The 21165-nt window shown below is 52.5% G+C and overlaps 1 protein-coding gene across 2 annotated transcripts in view; it reads right to left on the reverse strand.

Moving 5' to 3' along the window:
- NCK2 (NCK adaptor protein 2) overlaps nucleotides 1-21165 on the reverse strand; it is a 133568-nt gene that overhangs the window by 112383 nt on the left and 20 nt on the right. Inside the window, exon 1 of one of the 2 annotated variants that reach the window (XM_036355395.1) lies at nucleotides 20810-21018. The exons of the other annotated variant lie outside the window; for it this stretch is intronic. The gene's annotated coding sequence lies outside the window, so the exon portion shown is untranslated. Of the gene's footprint in view, nucleotides 1-20809; nucleotides 21019-21165 lie in introns of those variants that run through there. 2 annotated transcript variants of the gene reach the window in all.

Raw genomic sequence — 21165 nt, forward strand, 5'->3', positions numbered from 1 at the left:
GGAGCAAACATGTAAACGACGAGTCAGCGATGCTCCTATAACAGACAGGACCAGATGCCATGCAGCGAGAAGACACTGGAAAGACTACTGATAAAGTGAGAACTTCCTCCTGTTAAAGAGAATATAAACGTACGCAGATGGCTACAAACACAAGGACTAAATTACAGACACCGATTTCTCTTTTAGGCTGGTAAGGTTGCAGGAAGCATCTTCCCTTTTAACACTGTCTTTAAGAGTTGATCAGTACGTTGTCTTCATCATTAAAACAAACTCCACCAAAAATAATTACACAGGCCAGGCTAGGAAAGACGGGTCTCGGGGAGCTGGGCCTCACACCGCAGGCGCGTTGCACTTCCAGGTCTGCTCGCCTGGCAGCGCTGCCAGCCTGGGGAGAGCCAAGCAAGGACGAGGGTCATTCTGCTGCCTGTGCGCCCCAAACGGAAGGGACAGACGAGAAGCAGAGGCGGCTGCGGGCTCCGGGGCCGCAGTCCTTGGCGTGCACAGGCAGCCGCGCAGGAGGCACGCCCCCGAGTTCACGCTGACATCGTTAGGGATGTGGGCGTCAGCGGTGCACTCCCCGGCACAGTGAACAGGCAAAGCCAGCCGACCCCAAGGGTCACCGCACCGCGTGCAAAGAGAACACACCGACCTGCCGGCAGCCCCCCAAACAGAGGCCGCCCGCCCAGCGCGCGGGTAAACCACTCAGCTTCTCTGAACCGCTCCTCCCCTGGCAGGGCACAGGGCAGCCTGCAGGGGTGAGGGAAGACCTCATTGGACAAGGCCTGGGGGACGGCAAGTGCTCTCCGAACAGCGCGAACACTCCTGCCACGCGGGCGCTGAGCAACGCTGCTCCACACCGGCCATCGGGACAACCCGTCTGAGGGCGCTTCCAACGGCACTGACCTTTCCATGGGCCCATTCTCTTCCCACCTTACGTTTTATTTTATAACATATTTCTGTTCAATAGGGGGTCAAAAACTCCAGGGGCCATTTGGCCATAACGCCCCCTAAAACCAAAAAGTCAACTCTTTAACGTGAGAGATTTTTAGAAGGCACTGGCATTTTTTTGATACCGAAGTCATTATAAACTCCTGAGTACCAAACGCACACCCTAACCCAGTGATGGCGAACCTTTTGAGCTCGGCGTGTCAGCATTTTGAAAAACCCTAATTTAACGCCGGTGCCCTGTCACATATAGAAATTTTTTGATATTTGCAACCATAGTAAAACAAAGACATATTTTTGATATTTATTTTATATATTTAAATGCCATTTAACAAAGAAAAATCAACCAAAAAAATGAGTTCGTGTGTCAGCTCTGACACGCCTGTCATAGGTTCGCCATCACTGCCCTAACCCAACCACAGCGCTGGTTTTACTATAAAATAACCACAAATATCAGAACAGTTTATAGGAGTCTTTTTAGCTAATGAACTGAAGATCTATTTTTCCACAATGATTGGGCTTTTTATCCAATTTAGATAAGATTCTTTTAGAGTTTTCTTTAGGAGAACAAATTTTGTTGTACCCACTTGGGGATGTTTTGCCATCACTGCACTGGTAGAGAGTCCTGCTAGGCAGCAACACTGAAAGGCTTTCCTGTGTCGCCCACGTGGACTGTGTGCCCCAGGCCCAGCCCCACAGCTTCCCGTCAACTAGGACAGCACCCAGGCCCCGCAGGCCTGCCCTCTGGTGCCAGCATGCCCCCTTGTACTGTGAGCACACCAAACAAGAGGCTGTAGCCAAAGGTCTAATAACGACCATAATTTCAAGGAAAGGATGATAAGTAGTTCAAATTTCAGCATATCTGCAATCACGGTGACGTGATGGGAAATCACGGTCCCTCCCCGATGACTGTGCCTGTCAAGGGTGTGCTGCCTACAGTCACCACAGAAGGAAATACTAAATTTCAGGGAAATAAAACCGCAAGGTTTGCCACCCCAAGTTCATAGACCCCTGAAATCCATCACTCGGAGCAGGGCCCTGGGCTGACCATGAGTTTGGGGAATCGCTCAGAACGCCATGTGAGGGCCTGAGCCCCGGCTGTCAGGTGGACACAGTCCCGATCCAGACCCGAGGCTGCAGCAGGGACTCCCTTGGCTGTGAACAGCAGGCCCTGCTGCGTGAGGGCCGCTCGGGCTGCACCCCCACTCCGGCCGGCGCTCACCTGTGGCTTGCTGTTTCTGGGGCAAGGCCTCCTCCAAGCTGACAGCTGGACGAGAGCTCCAGGGATCCCCCTGACCAACCCCCCCACCTTGCAGGAAAGCTGTCCCACTGACCTGCTGCAAGCAAAGCCAAGTGGCCGATCCAGAGCGCTGCAAACCTACTGTCCGCAGGGGCCAGTTTCCAGCTCCACGCAAAGCGCTCTTCTACACAAAGCCATCAAAACCCAACGACTCTCCAGTCAACGAAAAAATTTAGGGAAAAGACAAGACTTAAAATAATTATCAAAAATCTTAAGGTCAAACTAGAAACCACAATCTATACTTTAACACAGAGCCATGGATTTAAAGGCAACAGTGCCCAAAAAGTCCCTGCAGGTGTTTGTAATGCAGTCAGTTTTAATAAACAAAATGCACTAATGCCAATTACACTCATGCCAAGAATACACTGAATCTCTCCATCCCGTGGAGCTTTGGGGAGGGTGGAACAGTAAGTAGTCTCCCCACCCCCTACCTCAAATCATACCATTATTGGGCGAGAGGTATAAATAGGGACGTGAAATAGGCCTGACCTTAACTCTGACCCTTTCTATACCCAAGAGAAGGTCAAGGGCTCCTCTCCCTCTGCGGAGAGTCCCTGGAACCGTCAGCCCCTGGAGAGCAGCGGCCCTCCAACCCTCAGCGGCCCTCCAACCCTCCCCAAGCCGGCTCCCAGCCAGCTCCCTCCAGCCAGACCTCCACTCGCAGGCACCCCTGGGGCTGCGTCACAGCACCTGGGCAGGCCCGGAGGGCCCCAGAGCACGCCCAGGACCGCAGACTCACCCTCTGTCTACAGAACAAGTGCCCCTTCCCTGGGCTGCCACCCTGCAGGCTGTTACCTTCTGGGCTCAGACCTCCTCCAGCTGGAGACAGCACCTCAGGCCACTGCCCCCCACCTCCTGGGGGGGGGGAGCGGGGGGGGGGGGCTGCCAGGGCCTTTCAAAGCAGGAGGCATGGGGCACGCCTGAAATAGATCTGCTGGTGGTTTCCACTTGCCCACACGTGGACGGAGTCCACAGGACTGTCCCACATCCACTCGCCCTTCACACGCACGTGTGCCAGAGCCATTTTCAGACAAGCCTGGCAGCTGGCCCAGGCTGAGCTTTACCCAGCAGGGCCCACAGCTGTGGCCTCACCAGTCCCCTCTGAGGTGGCGCACTGAGAGTCCACACACTCAGGAGGAAATAGTCCGAAGCAGCGGTTCTCAGCCTGTGGGTCGCGACCCCCTTGGCGGTCGAACGGCCCTTTCACAGGGTCGCCTAAGACCATCCTGCCTATCAGATATTTACATGACGATTCCTCACAGTAGCAACATGACAGTGATGAAGTAGCAACAACAATAACTTTATGGTTGGGTCACCACATGAGGAACTGTATTTAAAGGGCCAGAAGGTTGAGAACCGCTGGTTGGAAGGGTTCAAGCGGAACACAGGCAGGTGGTTCTCAACCTTGAAAAGCATCAGAACCACCTGGGCAACTGGCTCCACAGGAATAATTCCAAGCCATCTTCCCAGACGACCAGTCAGTAGGTTCAAAGCAGACCCCAGGCATCTTCGCTCCTAATTCGTACCCCAGACCACACCCTGGACACTGCCCTGCTCCTGCCCTGCTCGCGGGCTCCTAGCTTCTTCCCCCGCCCGGGGCCAGTTCCCGGGGCAGGGCCGCAGAGCCTCGGTGACCTCGGTGACCGCTGCGCTGGAAACCTCCCTCCGTGCGGACAGCAGGTGAGCCTCCCCCGTGGAATCCCAAATACCTGCCCCTTATCACGGCCCCCTTACCCACCGTGCCACCTTGCACGATTTCAGTTCCATGCCATCAGCTGCGGTCAGAAAGCATGTAATGGAAAACTCCAGAAATAAACCATTCCTGAGTTTTAACCCTTTTCGGTCCAACCTGAGGCTGACTCAACAGACCAGGGGCTAGGAGCAGGTCCAACGTCGAGCAGTAAGAACATTAAAAAGTTCAACATTCAAGCCCGTCATTTGGACCAGACTGTTTGAATTCCAAAAATAACATTGGACCGCAAAGGGTTGAATTGCTAGCTGCCCTGAGTAGTGTGAAGAAGTCTCCGACCCTCCTGCTCCCTCCAGATAAGAAATGAATTTCTTCACTGTCTCCACACCATAGATGCTCCCCACCTATGAGTCATGGAATAGCCGTCTGGGCTTCAGACCCACTGTCCCCACATCACAGCGCCTGTGCTCACGTCACCCACAGGGTACTTAACGGCCCCAAGGCACAGAGTAGCGATGCCACAATTCGGACGTGCCACAGAGAAGCTGTGAGGCGCTTCCTTAAGTGAAAAGGCGAGTTCAGTGCAATGATATACTCTGAGAGAGAGAAACCAGTCACATAACTTGTATTATAGTGATGGCCATAACTGGTCTATTGTACGCTTACTAATTCTTGTTAATGTCTTATTGTGTCTCATTTATAAATGAAACCTTATCCTAGGTATGTATACATATGAAAAAACATGGAACATGTAGGGTTCAGTACGGTCTGGGGTCCGGGCACCTACTGGGGGGTCTTAGAATTCGTGCCCTGCCGAGAACAGGGTGCCTGTAACTAATGTGAACTATATTCAACCCCCTTGAGAAAGCAAAACATAACCCCTCCCTCTTTAGGGACTTCCTCCTAAAGGCTACACCAAGCATGTCAAACTCACGGTCCGCAGGCCGCATTTGGCCCATAACGAGTATTTTTGCAGCCAGGACAACATAACAGTATGTAAGAAACCTTTTAATAAAAATTTTGTAACTTAATTTTTACAATATCCTGTTACACATAATAACGAACTACAACGTTCGATAATGACTGATCACTACAATCGTGTTGCGTTCATTTCCTTCATGTGCTTTATGCGCAGGCGCACCATTTCTCTCCACTAACACTAGCAGCGAATATTTTAGCAGCCGATTTCCACGTCATTAGTCTTGGACTGACTTCTTTGGTGTGTGCAACAGGAAGTATTTCACTTTCGGAGAACAAGAAAAATAGGTGTATTTGCATTACGCTCATTAATTTGTGTAGTCATTCAGTGTCTGGTAAGCTAGTGTTCAAGAAAATATATTAATTTTTATTAAAATGTTCTATTATCTTATGTTCACAATTACTCATTTATTTCAGCCCTTTGTATTCAGCGTGTCTCTATCGAAATAAACCTACATTTCCATGAAAATGGAAGCTTTTGTATTTTTGCCGCCCACATAAGCTTCAACCTTGTGTATTTGGCCCAGGTTAGCCTTTGGGTCTGACATGCTTGAGCTACAGTATAGACAAAGGAAAATCAGCCAACTTCATGGTGGAGGACGCTCACAAGCACGGCTTCAGCCAGGTGTCAAGGTCGCAGCCAGGTGGTCAAGGTCACAACAGTGATGTCATGTTGACAGCAGGCACCCCTGACATGATGCAAGGAACTAACACTTCACCACTGTGGTCCTCCCAAACCCATGACCACAGTCTAATCATGAGGAAAACATCAGACAAATAACCACAGGAACATTCCACAGGATGCCTGACTGGCATTCCTCGAAACTGTAAAGGTCATCCACACAGGGAAGTCTGAGACTGTCCCGGCCAAGAGGAGCCACGGGGTGACTAGTGTAATGTGGTGTCCTGGATTGGGACCCGGGAAGAAAAAGACATCAGACAAAAATGAAGAAAAGCCAAATAAAGCGAGGACCGTAGTTAACAAACTGCACTGTGCCCAATGTACCACTGCAACGTACATACCAACGACGGGGGGAAGTGAGCGCTGGGGAGATGAGGGCTCTCAATACTCACGCTGAATTTGTCTATAAATCTAAAACTATTCTAAAATTAAAAGTTTCTTTAAAATATGCATGTACTATACATAAATACTTACATGCAAAGTCTAACATGGATGACTTTCCACATTTAAGAACTATACTTCGGAAAAGTAAATAAAAACTATTCAACAAAAGGCGATAAACACTTACTGATTCGCTTAACACAACACAGTAAGGTTACATGGCTGACACAGAACAGTTTCTGCTGTTCTTCAGAGAACACATTGTGTGCACTTCACATATAAAACCATAAACATCCGTGAGCTTATGAATAGGAAGGAAATCGTGTTCCCCTGAATGAGACCCCACACAAGCTTCCTTAACCCACATTAAATTCTCTCCTGCCAGATCCCTGAGAGCCAGGGATCAATAAATTCCAATCAACCTTTAAAACTGCATCACAAAACTCATACTCAGTTCTCATTATTCTCAAGTTAAGTTAATTTGAACACTAAGCAGTGATGACTGTGTATCACAATTTAATTACAGCATATCACTAAAACGACTTTACACTAATCCACGTCAGCAAAGGTAAAGGCGATGAAGTGGAGGGCAGTGTGAGGTGGAGAGCAAGTCACCAACTACGATCTGACCGCCTGAGCTCCAGCGTCGGCTGTCCACACGCTCTACGCAGAGCTGAACTGAACACAGTTTTGGACCAATTTGCTGTCATAATGCACAATGATCAGGGTACTCAATGGAGCGGAAGTTAACAATTCAAAACACTGCATTAAAAATGTACAAAACAGCCGAAACCGGTTCGGCTCAGTGGATAGAGCGTCGGCCTGCGGACTGAGGGGTCCTGGGTTCGATTCCGGTCAGGGGCATGTACCTGTGTTGCGGGCACATCCCCAGTGGGGGATGTGCAGGAGGCAGCTGATCGATGTTTCTCTCTCATCGATGTTTCTAACTCTCTATCTCTCTCTCTTCCTCTCTGTAAAAAATCAATAAAATATATTTAAAAAAAAATGTACAAAACAGAACATTTATAATAAAGTTAAGAAATAGTGTAAGTTCCAATGGAAACTAAGGGAAATACTTCAAACTAGATGATCAGTAGGATAAAAAATAGAACTGTAAAATGTCTGGACAGGATTGATTTACAATATTTGTTACTAATCCAGGAAAAGTAGTCATTTAACAAAATAAACTATTTTTAGATTAAAATGTAAAGGCACAACACATTTATGCCATTATCAATGTAAAAGGGGGAATAAAGAAGTATTGGTATCTACTTAAGCCATAGTTCCATTAAGAGCACCAACAAAGAGTATTACTAATTTTTTAAGCAAATAAACAACTAATATAAGAGTTCACTGAAAGGGCGAGTCGTCGCGGGGCCTACGTGGGCCCCATGAGGCACAGCCTGACCACGCTGCTGGCGGCCTCGGGCACCGACTCCCCAGCCCACGGCGGGAGCCTGGCGCAGGCCGCCACCCGCCCGCCGCCCCCAGACCGGACCCACGAGGCAGCGGCGGCAGCGGGGCAGGGCGCATGCCCTCGCCCGAGGAGATGAAGGAGGAGGCGATCGCCGGCGCCCCCGGGGACGAGACGGAGGACGTGGACTTCCTGTCTGGGCTGGAACTGGCCGATCTGCTGGACCCCTGGCAACCGGACTGGCCCCTGGAGCCCGGGCTCAGCTCGCCCTGGGAGGGGCGAGGACTGTGCCCTCCATCTTGCCCTGGGTCCTCCATTTTTGGGCAGAGCCATGTGCTCGGCGGGGGCTTCTTCCCGGAGGCCCAGGCCTCTGCTGGCCACGCCCACGATTTCTCTGGACTAACCAATGATAATCAAGGGAAGTGCACGCCATCAATATGACTACATCCTGTGTAATGAGACACCAACTCGCACCTGGCCAATCGGCAGGGCCCACAGTCCCCTCTCCTGCCCTTACTCCACCCTCCTATAAAACCCCCGTCCCATCAGCTTTGCTCTCTCTCTGCCACTGGGCTCGCCGTTGCATCGGTGAGTGTGGTCGGGGAGCCGAACTAGTTCGAAATGAAGGACTCTTTGCTTTTGCATCGGACTTGCTGGCTCCCTGGTGGGCTTTTTGGGAACCTTGAAATCTGAGCACAACATTCACATTATCTTAAAATTATGGACCAGTTGACTCCAAAATCAAGTGCTCATCCTAAGCAAACGGACAGCATGGCCCTCGCCCAGGAAGAGGACAGGGCACTGGCCCAGGTGGCCAAAGAGGTTGGCAACTGGCAAACGGACCATTTCTGCTCGGCGGGCATACCACTCTTTCCAGGGCTGCCTGGACACCGAGCAGCTTCTAACGCTCCTGAGGAAAATACCGCCCTTCTTTAGGATTCCTGAAAGAAGTTTTACCTGGCCTTGGGGACGGGCATGCGCTTCCCTGTGTCTCCTACAGGACCCCACACAGGGGAGCCAAAGTCATTTGGTACCCTGCTTAGTCGAGATCAGAGCTGACTGTGAACCTGTAAAGTCTGTCTCCACACTGGTTTACAAGCTCCCCGAGCAGGTCTTTGGTGGTATTTCCACAGCACCTGGCACAGTGGCTCTCAGTGGCTGGCACCCCAAAGTTAAGGAAGAGTGGCACAGTTCAGGTTTAAACAGGGGCAGAGCAACCACAGGTCTTTTAAAACATTAGAACGACGCCCTTTTTAATGTTCATGACTTTAATGCCTTACTTTTTTGGGTTGTATATTTTTACTAGAGGCCCGGTGCACAAAATTCATGCACTCGGGGGTCCCTCAGCCCAGCCTGCACCCTCTCGCAGTCGGGGAGCCCTCGGGGAATGTTTGACTAAAGCTGGCAGTCAGACATCCTTAGCGCTGCCCTGGAGGTGGGAGAGGCTCCCACCACTGCTGCTGCGCTCGCCAGCCGTGAGACCACTGACCACTAGGGGGCAGCTCCTGCCTTGAATGTCTGCCCCCTGGTGGTCAATGTGCATCATAGCGACTGGTTGTGCTGCCATTCAGTCAATTTGTATACAGTGGGGCCTTGACTTATGAGTGTCCCGACTAACGAGTTTTTTGAGATACGAGCTGCCTCAGCCGATTTTTTGCTTTGAGTTGCGAGCTAAAATTCGGGTTACGAGCCAGCTTCAGATACCCCACCGCTAGTTGGAGCAGCGAACGTCACAGTGAACGCCATAACATCAGCCCAGCATCATGTGTCTCACTCGTTAACAATTGATTTGACATACGAGTAATTTGAGTTACGAGCTCCATCACAGAACGAATTAAACTCATAAGTCAAGGCCCCACTGTATTAGCCTTTTATTATATAGGATTTTATTAATAAAAATAATTTTTTGCCCCATTTAAAAAAACAGCCTTTGTTTCACAGAAGACAAAACGGAAGTCAAGAGAAGAGAAAAATTGGCTGTGCAACTTGAGCCAAATGAGCAGCAGGTGAAAAGGAGAGCCTACCTGCCCACTCTTCACCTGATGCAAGATGTTGGAAGCTCAGATTCAGAGCAGCTGCTGATGCCGTTAGAACAAGCCTGTTTCAACCCACCTCCTATTATTAAAAAGTTAAGAAGTTACTGCAGCAAAGGCGAACATTTCCTTTTGAGGAAGGAGATTTTATTTATTTTTTTAATATATTTTTTATTGATTTCAGAGAGGAAGAGGGAGAGATAGAAACATCAATGATGAGAGAGGGTCATTGATCAGCTGCCTCCTGCACACCCCTACTGGGGATGAGCCTGCAAACCAGACACGTGCCCTTGACTGGAATTGAACCTGGGACCCTTCAGTCCACAGGCCAACGCTCTATCCACTGAGCAAACCAGCCAGGAAGAAGGAGATTTTAATAAGAAATCCAGGGTCTGCAGCTGCAGGACTAGGCATCTCACACACATGCCAGGCCTGGCATGCGGCAGAGTGTGGCCTGAGGCCTCTCCCCACCACGCACGGCCCCCCCGCCCCCGGTGGGCCAGTCCTGTCCGGTCCCTGCGACCCACACTGTTCACCCCGCAGTGGCTGAGGGACCGCATGCACCTCTGCCACAGAGGCGGTGGGGTGCACGCAGGCACAGATGACAGTTAGAAAGAAGTACCTCTGGTATGCACTGCTTCACAGCCATCGCTTCAGAACGTTAGTCTGTCCAGAGAGTAACCACTGATTTTTCAAGGTCTCTCTCAGTCCACTGCAGGATGGCAGGCTTGAGAAAAACAAAAGTGACTGTACTTTTAAAACTTTCTCCCCCAAGATTAGTTCAAAACTTACAAAGTGTTGATTTGAGTTTGTCCTGGTGGAAGAGAGATGGGAAGGACCGAGTAAACAGGAAGGGCACTGAGCAGGTCCTGACTGACAGACCCACCTGGGGAAGCAGGCATGCTGAGCGGAGCCCCTCACATTCAGGCCACTGGACCCCATCTTCACATGCAGGCTGGGGACCCCATCCTCACATGCAGGCTGGGGACCCATCTTCACGTGCAGGCTGGGGACCCCATCTTCACGTGCAGGCTGGGGACCCCATCCTCACATCCAGGCCACTGGACCCCATCCTCAGGTCCAGGCTGGGGACCCCATCCTCAGGTCCAAGCTGGGGACCCCATCCTCACGTCCAGGCTGCTGGACCTCACCCTCACGTGCAGCCTGGGGACCTCACCAGGTGAGCACTGGCTTACAGAGAAGTGCGGACGCAGCCTCCCGTTCTAATAAGCAGCTCCGCTAACCTAGACGCTGGGAGTGAGGCTAGCAGCCAAATTACCATTTTCCTTCCCCTTTTCCCTGGCAAGAGTCTAATTTGTGGTATTTTTGTTCTCTCTCCTCTGAGGAGCTTCCTTCTTAGAATTATACCAAGAAGGAAACACACTGAAAGGTAACAGATGTGACCAGCTCCATGATAATCAGGCTGAGCCTCGACCCCTGAACTTCAACCATAACAATGTTTTCTATAGACAATCACCAATTGTAAGGTTTCTATGCTACGTAAACAGAGGCCTTTGATTAGACCAAGCTCTGAAAATCAATTACTTATTAAAAGCAATTGATAAAGGACCCCCTTACTTCCTTGTAAACCAGGGGTGGGAACCTTTTTCTGCCAAGGGCCATTGGATATTTATACGTCACTTGTGGGCCATAGGAAATCATCAGCTTAAAAATCAGCCTGCGTATTTGGTCAAACATTTAATTAACATGATCTCGCAGGCCTTACACAGCCCTGGACCCAGATGCCCCCACCCATGTTGTAAGTGGACATTCTAAGGGAAATGGGTTCTTAGGATGGTTCCGCCAGATATTCAAATGTTCCCTACAAATCAACATTACATGCTTATATCATCCAAATAGGAAGCAGAAAATAAAAAATGTGTAACATTCCTTATCACTAACAGTATTCCAGATCAACCATGGTTAAGTCAGTTATGTTAGTGTCTCCCCTACACATTCAACTGCAGAGACGCTAAGTAAATAGAGTTTAGCTCTCTAAATGGGTTTTATTTTCCATGTTTATAAAAACGGGAACAAAAATCATCTCCCAAGGGCCATGTGTGGGAGCACACAGGCACCACTAACTTAAACGCTTACTCGGAGCAGAGCAGCATCGAGTACATCGGGGGCTAAAGCAGTGCCATCTGGGGCCAGGCGACGGCCTATTGAGGGCCGTCCTGTGCACTGTGGGACGGCCTGCCCCCCAGGAGCCCGGAGCACCCCGGCCACGGCCATCAGAAACCGCCTCCAGACACTGCTAAGTGTCCATGAGGGCAAAACTGCCCCCAGCTGAGAACCACTAATCTACATACAGAAGTGGCGGTTCAAGTCCCAATGAACTTTTTAAACATGTTAACATTTAAAAAGGTATTCTTGTATTTGTAAAGGAGAATTAATTTTATTCCTTAATCCAAGCGTAACAGCTAGTAAGATCCAAAAATAAATGGGAATGCGCATGTATTAGCGAGCAGTATGCTGAAAACATCTCCCCGCGACGTCACCCTCACCGCCTGAGACACCGAGGAAAAGAGAACCTGCTTTTCCCTTTTGGAAGGTGGACCCAGCCTTCGCGACCAGCGGCGTGCTGTAGGCCCACGGCGTGCTCAGGCTTCAGTAGCAGCGTATTAAACACGTGGGCCTGCATCTGCTATGATGGCCCATCCAGGCGCGCGCCACAATGACAAGCCCCACAGCAGAGCGTCCGTATCCCCTCCCCTCCCGTCGAGAACAATGGCACCGTTTCTTTATAGTCGCTGCTGGGTCATACCTACTGGACCACGTAAAACAGACCTACTAAGGAAACTACGAGATGGGGCTTAAGTAAGACAGATGGTTCAATCAAGAAAGGAGAACTAAATACAAGCTAGGGAGGTCCAGAGAAGGCCAGGGCTGAAACGTGTGCCGGGAAAGCCATGTGCGTGCAGGTAATGAAGACAGATGGAGAACGGGGGTGGGGGAGCACAGTGAGTGAGCCACATGCAAATGTGAAACCCAGAGGGGAGACCCCAAAGACAACTGTTTTTGTATCTGTCTTGCCAGATTCTGCTCCTAAATACGTTTCCTAAAAAAAGGTTGATGAAAATTCGCGATTCACCTGCACCACATTTCCTGAAGCTGTGTCTGAAGTAACTGCCTGAGCCCAGCTACTTCTTGCTCTTACAAATACTCGAGCAGCTCAGCCTTTACGTCGTGTCCCCAACCGCACCCACCACACAGAGCAACGAGAGAGACTGTTTATCCCAGCCGCCGCCCCAGAGCACAGCCTGGGGGACGGATACAGCTTCCACGGTGACCGCCTGCAGGTGAACACGCTGCGCTGCAAGAGGACGGAGCTCCCCTTCTACAGCCAGCCCCATAGGTGACACCACTCCAATGTTTGCTGACTTGCAGACATCCTTAAATACTCAGCCGACATTCCTCAGATATTAAACGGCAGCACATCCTTGAAGAAAAATCAATGTGGACACTGGCGGCCACGAGCGCCTTTGTAGGCATTTCACTAGGACCTCGCCGTTTTCTCACGCTTCTCACTAGCAGGCTGCCCCACCTTTGCTGGGGGAATTATGACGCTTATTGACGTAAATAAATCTTTGCTGCTGCCCCTCCTGGAACATCCGCACATGGCCACATGATAAGCAGCTGCAACTCTAAGCCTGTCGACTGAGAGAAGCCGCCACGTGGCAGCCCGTCAGAAAACCACGGTCCCTGAGACCCAGGCCGCCAGCAGACGCCCCCAACAGAGACAGCTCTCCTTGTGTCCTGGTCCATTTGCTCTGGGGGAAGGTGCCTAAGGCTGCGATGGCCACAGGGATCTATCTCCCAAGCACAGAAGGGAAGGGCCAGGCAAAACCCCCCTGGATCGGCAGCCACGGGTCGCAGGGCCCCTTGGAACCTTGAACAGCAATCTCCCCAAGTCCAGGCGAGACCTGCCGGCCTCTCTCGTGACCGGAGAGCCATGTTTGCCAGGCCATTCCAGGCCGTCGTCGGAGCACAGGAAAGGGGCCAGTGTGCTGGCTCCAGGTTTTCCACACGCACCACCTTCACTTTACTAACAGTTAATCATAAAGAAAAAACTAGCTGCAGCCACAAACGGCCTCCCAGAGGGTCTCCCACACATGCTCCTGCTCCCTCGGGCCCAGTGGAGGGGGGCCATCACAGGGCCTTTATGAAGGGGCACAGCACACAGACCAAGTGACAGCGCCTGCACAGGCCATTCCCAAATGAAATGCTGTTACTACAAACCAGAAAGCCTCTCCGCTCCCGCCATCATGCAAATCGGTCAGCAGCAGCTCTCCATGGGCGGTGCCCACCCCACACAGTCACCTGACAACTGTCACAGAAACCAAGTCCCAGGCCCCACTCCAGACCTCTGCATCGCACCCTGGGGATACAGAGGCCTCCAGGGGTGTGGAACCCACAGCAGAGCTGGCAAGCTCACCCCTGTGAGGACCACTGCTGAGGGTGGGCAGGAGGGAGGGGCTGGGAGAGAGCAGCCCGCAGCTGATGTGCCCACGATGCTCCTCTGTGACCCTCCACGCAGCCCGCCAGGGCCCGGCAGCTTCACATCCCTCACGCCCTCCAGAGGCCAGGCTCCCTCCACCACGGGGCTGCCCGCAGGGGTTCCGCTCCTGATGGACTTCCCGTCCACATCTCCCAAGTCCTGCAACACAATGAGAGTTTATGGCTGTTTAGGTGTTTTCACACACAGCCCAGTGAGGAGACGGTGGCTAGCTAGTGGTGAAAGGGGACGCAGCAGTCAGATGGTCTGAGTTACAGATCTGCTGCGTCACCTTCTGGCTATGTGACTTAGGCAAGTAACCTGCGATGTCTCTTCCAGATCCTGATCAGTAGAGATAAACACAGAAACAACCACACTAAATATTTGAGAGGATTCCATGAGTTACTACTCTGTGTACAATGCTCAGAGCAGTATTTACAATGTGTGCTATGAGTGTGTGTTCGGGGAAAAGTTAATGATCACTAAAGAAAATACGATTGTAGCTTCTGTACTTATAAACTAAGTACTTAACATATTTCAGAAATATATTGAATACCAACACCCAAAAGAGTTATTTTACACTGGTAATTTGACCTCTAGAATTCAGAACACATTTTAAAATATTTCTAAAATGTACAGAGTATTTTCATCATCTATAACCAAATCTGATTTTAGTACTCTAAAATTGTTGAGTGCATGAAATATTACATCATTCTTCACAACCACACAATTATACCTGGCCCACTAAGCTGTTTCCACTACGCCTGTTTAACTGTCTCAAACTTTGGAAAATACAGATTAAATGAAGCTTAAATCATGTAAAATGTACAGACCTGCAATTGCCGGGGTAGCAGCACCAGCTCCCCTGGCTCCCTACCCCAGCGCGAGCAGAGGGAAGGTGGTGTGCAGTAAATGTGGAACACACGCCGTTTCAAAGCCCCACACAAGTGAACATCGTGAATTATCCCACTGATAATATTCTACATGATTACATGTAGAAATAAAAATATGTTAGAGCTATTGGGTAAAATAAAATATATTGTGAAGATCGATTTTGCTTCTTTTTACATTTTTAATGTGGGTCCTAGAACATTTAGAATTGCATCTGAGTCACCTTTGTGGCTCACACTGCTCATGAAGACCAGTAGTGCGAAGGCCCTGGCAGGGGCCCTCCCCTGAACCAGCGCACACAGCACGCTCTGCACTCCGGCCCCTCCCAGGCGGGGTGGGGGTGGGGGGGTGGGGGAGCAGGAGTTCATAGCACCGAGGGGCAAAGCTGCGGATGTGTCAGGTAAACACTGAATCAGCCCCAATGTACAGGAATCTTCCAAAATAAATTGACTATAAACTTTGGCATTTTGTTATCACAGTTAGCAAACTGTTGTTTGGTGCGTGGCCGCGCTGACTGCAGTGGCTCAATGTATACTCAGAGGCTGAGGGCTCGGGACACTGATCTATGGGCACGGAGAGCCATCACTGTGGACGACGGCCAGACTGGAGTATTGGGGTGCGGTGAGCAGAATGGATCAGCAAGAGCAGGGCTGACACATCACGTAGGAGATCTTCCGGAGGCAAAATCAACGCGATGTAGATGTGGGAGGGGAGGGAGAATTCAAGGCTGACTGAGCTGAGTCGACAATGGGACATTAACTGAGAAGACAGGCAAGTCAGAAGATGTGACATCAGACTTTTAGGTGGACACGATCAGTAACAAGTTGGATAATTCGTGTGACTGACGCCCAAGTCATGAGTGAACATGCAGAGTGGGGCCGAGAGCGGCCGTCACACCGCATTCCAGGCCTATGCCACCCTCTGTGACATTCAAGCACTGCTCAGGGTGCTCCCTCCCCGGCACGTCCCGCACGCCCACCGCAGAACCACCTGCTCCCTGGGCAGACTGCAGGCCACACCCAGCGGGCCAGAGCGGCCGCTCTGCCCCAGGCCGCACCAGCCCTCCCTCACTCTGCTCTCTTCATTCGGGACCAGGACACACTTCACTTCCATACAAAGCCCACACTTCCTAGAGATCTGATGTTTTATCATGACCCTAATCCCGTGGTCGGCAAACCGCGGCTCGCGAGCCACATGCAGCTCTTTGGCCCCTTGAGTGTGGCTCTTCCACAAAATACCACATGTGGGCGCGCACGTACAGTGCGATCGAAACTTCGTGGCCCATACACAGAAGTCAGTATTTTGAGGAAGAGCCACACTCAAGGGGCCATAGAGCCGCATGTGGCTCACGGGCCGCAGTTTGCCGACCACTGCCCTAATCCAAAAGAAGTGCCTGTGGACGAACCTACACACACGGAGGAATTAAGTCAACGTTGTTCTGTCTCCATCACGCCACTTAAAACCTGACCAGAGTGCGGAAGCCAGTGCCAGGGCACCCTCCCTACGTGGAGGTTCTCCGACTAGCAGGGAGCTGCCATTCCAGCCTCACCCCCACTGCTCCGTCACCACCCCCAGCAGGTGCCCTGAAATACGCAGTCAGACCTCAGTGAAGGAAGCAATAGGACTTCCTAAAATAACAGCCTTGTTTTTGAGCACAAAGTTACACACTGTTATGAACTGAACTGTCCCCCCAATATTCCTATGCTGAGGCCCTAACCCCCAATGTAACTGTATTTGGAGACAGGCCTTCAAAGGAGTACAGTCAAGGTGGGGCTCTCGTCCTAGAGGACTGGTGTCCCTCTAAGAGGAAGAGGCATTACACTGCGGAAGAAAGTGCCTGTGAGGACACAGCGAGAAGACACCGTGTACAAGCCAGGAACAGAGACTCACCAAGAACCGAACCCGCCAGCACCCTGGTCTTGGACTCTGCAGCCTCCAGAACTGTGACCATTTCCTCCCATGTGTGGCGTTCCGTGAGGGCGCCCCAGCCCACCAACATGCACGCTGACAGGAGGAAGCAGGGACAGTTCTGACACTGCTCCTGTCGGCTGCCCTGAAACAGCTCATCTTCACCGTCAACTCACATGCAGAACCAGCTGCCGGCAACATCTGCTCACATCTCCAACAGGCAGTGCGGGAGGCCCACACCGCTGGGCTCCATCAGTGCCCGCCAGCAGGTCCGCAGCCTCGGAACCACTCTGCCACACCGTTGTGGTGTGCCTTATCTGCTGCCTGCTTCGCCGGGCGCGAAGGAAAGGACGTACACCGGGTTCAAGATCCGCCATCCTTGGCCCTGCCCCTGAGCTCATGTCCCTGTATCACCGGCTGGCAGGCTGGAGCTGGAGCTGGAGCCCATGCTACCACATTACTTCAAATATTAAATATGGTGGCATATGTGAAAAAAAGCAACTTGCAAACTACAAATTACCATATAAGCATTAGTGCCTTTAATTTTTATCTATGGCATTTTAGATCTTCACTAACCACTGGCCAACAAAACCATCCCATTTTCCAAAAACAATCTCAAAAGTAAATTGCAATACTTAAATTCTGAGTGCACTTGAAGCTTCTTTTCTTAAAAACATTAAAAACACAAATGGTAGAATGAAGTAAGGTGCCAGGCCCGGGTAGCAACGCTTGGCCCAGAGTCTCAGTCCACACTGGCTCAGACAGACAGACCACCTACTGAAAAGTATTTAGCAAACCCGCCAGCTGGTTATTCAGTTGGGTTTGCTTTGTTTTCCTTTTGTTCATTTGCCTGTTGTTGTTGTTGTTTTAAATTTAGCTTAAGGACTATAAGTGACTCGTTGGACAGAGGATTTACCAAATAGAGAGGCCACCAGACCAAATTCTCCCACTGCCTGGCTATCCGGGGGACAGAGACTTGCACCACGTCAGAGAGGTTCTGAGTAGAGTCAAGGGTTTTGGAAATCGCGTGTTACTCCTTCTCGGCGGGGTGAGCCCTACGAACTCAACAGGCTCAGAATTTACTCTTCATCCGTTCAACCTGCATTTGTTGGAAATCCATGTGTGTAAGGCTCAACCCCAAAGACACCTTAGGGCAGACTGTGCCAGAGAAGCGTTTGTGTGTTGGGGGAGGGTATAACTTACTAATGTTGATTATACTTTCATAATATACATACTTCAGGATCTGCTCAAAGTGAAATGCAGGAAAAGAAAAAAATCTACTTTTTTAAAAACATTTTTATTGATTTTTAGAAAGAGAGGAAGGGAGAGATAGAAACACCCATGAGAAACAATTATCAGCTGCCTCCTGCACACTCACTTCTGGGGGTTAAACCCGCAACCAGGGTACGTGCCCTGCCCGGGAATCGAACCCGAGACCTCTTCGTGCATGGGTCAACGATCAACCACTGAGCCATAAGGGTCGAACCAATCCAATTCTTTAAACTGTTTTACTAAAGTGGCCTAAAGAAATAAGAAACTATTTTTACTTCAGCTGCATACTTTTGATAACCCGTTCAAAGCCTGTCTTGACCTCCTTTTAAGTTGCCTTAACTTGAGCACTCAACGACATGCTGCGTGACATCATTTTTAGCTTCGGCCCTTTGAAAACCCCTTGAAGGGTTTCCATCACTCATGGAAGGAAAGAGAAACAATTTGGAAGCCCCATTTGCAATCCCTCCCCATGGGAAACTAATTTCCTAAGCCTCTCGGGTAAGTTCTGGGGAGTTTCCAGTTCATTTGTGAAAAAAAGTTAGCTTAGCAGTTTTCCCAAACATTGTCCACTGCCCTCCCAGTCCCAGCAGGCAATCTCCAGCTTTTCAACCAGTCGGCCTCACTTCTTAAGGCAGAGATGGTGTCCACAGCCCCGTCCCCAGCGCACACTGCACGGTAGTCTGGGCAGCTCAGAGCAGGTGTGTCCCGGGACAGCCTCACCTCGCCAGGGGTGCAGGCCATTCCAGGCCGTCAGGGAGTCTTTGGGATATTTTAAAAGGTTATCCAGTTTGCACAAATGCAAGGTTTCTGGTGTATTTAATGCGGATGTTAGCACATTTCTCAAATACGGTGTGTTTGCTGGAAAACCCTGGTAATCCCCCAATGCACATGACAGAGGCTGGGAATGTGGCGGGGGCCAAGGGAGCAGGATGGAGACAATGTAAGTGTGTAGCATGTAATAAAACAGAACTCAAAGCCTGAACACTGAGCACAGCTACCTGGAATGCACCTTAACCCAGCCCCGCCAGTTCCTCCACAGGGAGCAGCAGGTGTGATGCAGCGGTCAACTCTCAGGGCGGCGACGGGCCACCAATTTCATCCTCTGCCCCATGCTCAGTCCTGGAGAGTGTGGACGTGGCAGCTGAGAGCTGGGGCCCGGCAGCGCCTCCCGAAGCTCGCACAGCTTAAAGTTCTCCACTCCGGCCTCAAGCTGCAGCCAGAAGACCACTGGCATCTCACCACTTTCTTCCATCACAACTACACCTAAGCAACCTCCAGGAGAGAAACTGTGAGGCGGACTTCCCCTGGTAGCCACTCCTTCACCAACCAGCACCTGTTCCTGGGAAATCCTTCCCAAAAACCTAAAAACTGCACCTCCCGCCCAGTCTCCACAGTAAGTCCCTCTCTCCCACATGTCCGCTGCCTGCCGTTCTCTTCACACACGGCCACAGGTGCCTGCACTGTTACTAACTTACCAGCTCACCAGGAACACAGGGCGTGTTCAGGAGTCAAGTTTAGATCTGTTGTGATAAGTTACAGCAACCCGGGTGAATTTTATTTTCAGTCATTTTAAGGTTTGATAAGGACACCAAATGCCGTGCTATGAGGACACCCCAAGTTACTCCCCTTTGTGCCAACATCCCTTCTGAGAAGCAGGGGAGGAGCCAGGCTGGCCCTGGACCAGGAAGGGCCTCCCCTACCTGGGCGACCTGGGCGCCCAGGACCAGCCACGCCCACGGGCCGCCCTCAGTCGTTTCCTTTTGGGTCGTTTCCTTTTGGGTCAACGCCTGCACCAGGGGTTCGGCTCCTCCGCCCGGCACTCCCGCTCACCCCAACCTGTTAGCAAAATTAACAAGCCAAATCAGGGGGAGCTGCCCGCTGAAGTGTCTTAAAGAGACAGGCGCCGACTCCGCACAGGCTCCCGCTTTGTCCCTGCAGGTGTTACAAGGAAGTCAGACACCTGATGTTCACCCGCCGGTGACCCCCGGCATCCCTCGCAGAGGCTCCAATGCGATCGCTTTTTGTCTACAAATTCAAGCGTTTTGCAAATTAACCCCCTCCCCCCTCCAATGTCACGCGAGCTGCTCAAACCCGGGAGTTGCAGTGAATGTCTTAAAAGTCACCAGTTTCTCCCAGAACCACTCGGAGGTGAGATGGCCCAGGATAAAGCGCGAGGGCAGGCTCAATGAGAAACTTTGTTCTGGGCTGAGCCTGCGCATGGGGGCAGCGCGCAGCGCCCGAGCCCCTTCGCGCTGGGCAGCAGCCCCCACCCGCCTACTCCCTCAGCCCCCACACACCCCCACCCCCACACACCCCCACCCCCACCCCCGGCGCCGCAAGTTCCGCGGGCCGCGCTCGGCCTCCCCGTCCCGGCGCTGGGCCCGCGGCGCCGGCGGTTCTTCCGGAGAACACGCGACCCGCGCCCCGCGCCCCCGGCCCCGGCACGGTCCCGGCCAGGCCCCCGGCTCCGGGCCGCCGCCAGCCCGCAGGCCCGGCGCTGCCCCCGCGCCCGGGGGTCCCCGATCCCGGGAACCCGCCGCCCAGGCCCCGGCCCCCATCCTCGCCCTTGGCGGCGCCCCCGCCCCGGAGGGTGGGCCGCGGGCCGCGGGGGTAAGGTGCGGAGTCGGGAGGTGCCGGCAGCCCGCGGCCCCGGGGCCAGGCCGCGGCGGTGCCGAGGGCACGGAGGGGCGCGGGGAGATCGGTCCCCCAGGCCCGCCCGAGGGGCCCCGCCCCGCCGCTCGCCAGCCGGCCGCGCTCCAACTCCGCCGAGCGGCCCAAGTTTGCAGCCCCCGCCCGCCGCCCGCCGGCCGCGCTTACCTCGCCGCGCGCCGAGGCCGGAGGGCAGCGGCGCGGGTCCCGGGTGGCGGCCGCGCCCGCCCAGGCGCCGCTCTTTGTCTGCGCCGCTCCCTCTTCCCGCCGCTCGGCGGACGCTGCCGGCCCGGCCGGACCCCGCCGGCCCGGGCGCCGCGAGCCTCCGCCGCCGAGCCTCCCGCCGCCCGCTCGGCCCGCGGCTCCGGCCTGACGATCCCGGCGGCGGCGGCGGCGGTGGCGGCGGCGACCCCTCCCCCGCGCGGCGCCCGCCCCTCCGAGCTCCTCCTCCTCCCGCCGCTCCTCCCGCCGCCGAGACCCCGCCCCGGGCCGGCGGCCGCGCGCCGGGGGCGGCCCAGACCCAC

Source organism: Myotis myotis, unplaced genomic scaffold, assembly GCF_014108235.1.
Source record: "Myotis myotis isolate mMyoMyo1 unplaced genomic scaffold, mMyoMyo1.p scaffold_m19_p_22, whole genome shotgun sequence".
In the NCBI taxonomy this organism is placed as follows: Eukaryota; Metazoa; Chordata; class Mammalia; order Chiroptera; family Vespertilionidae; genus Myotis; species Myotis myotis.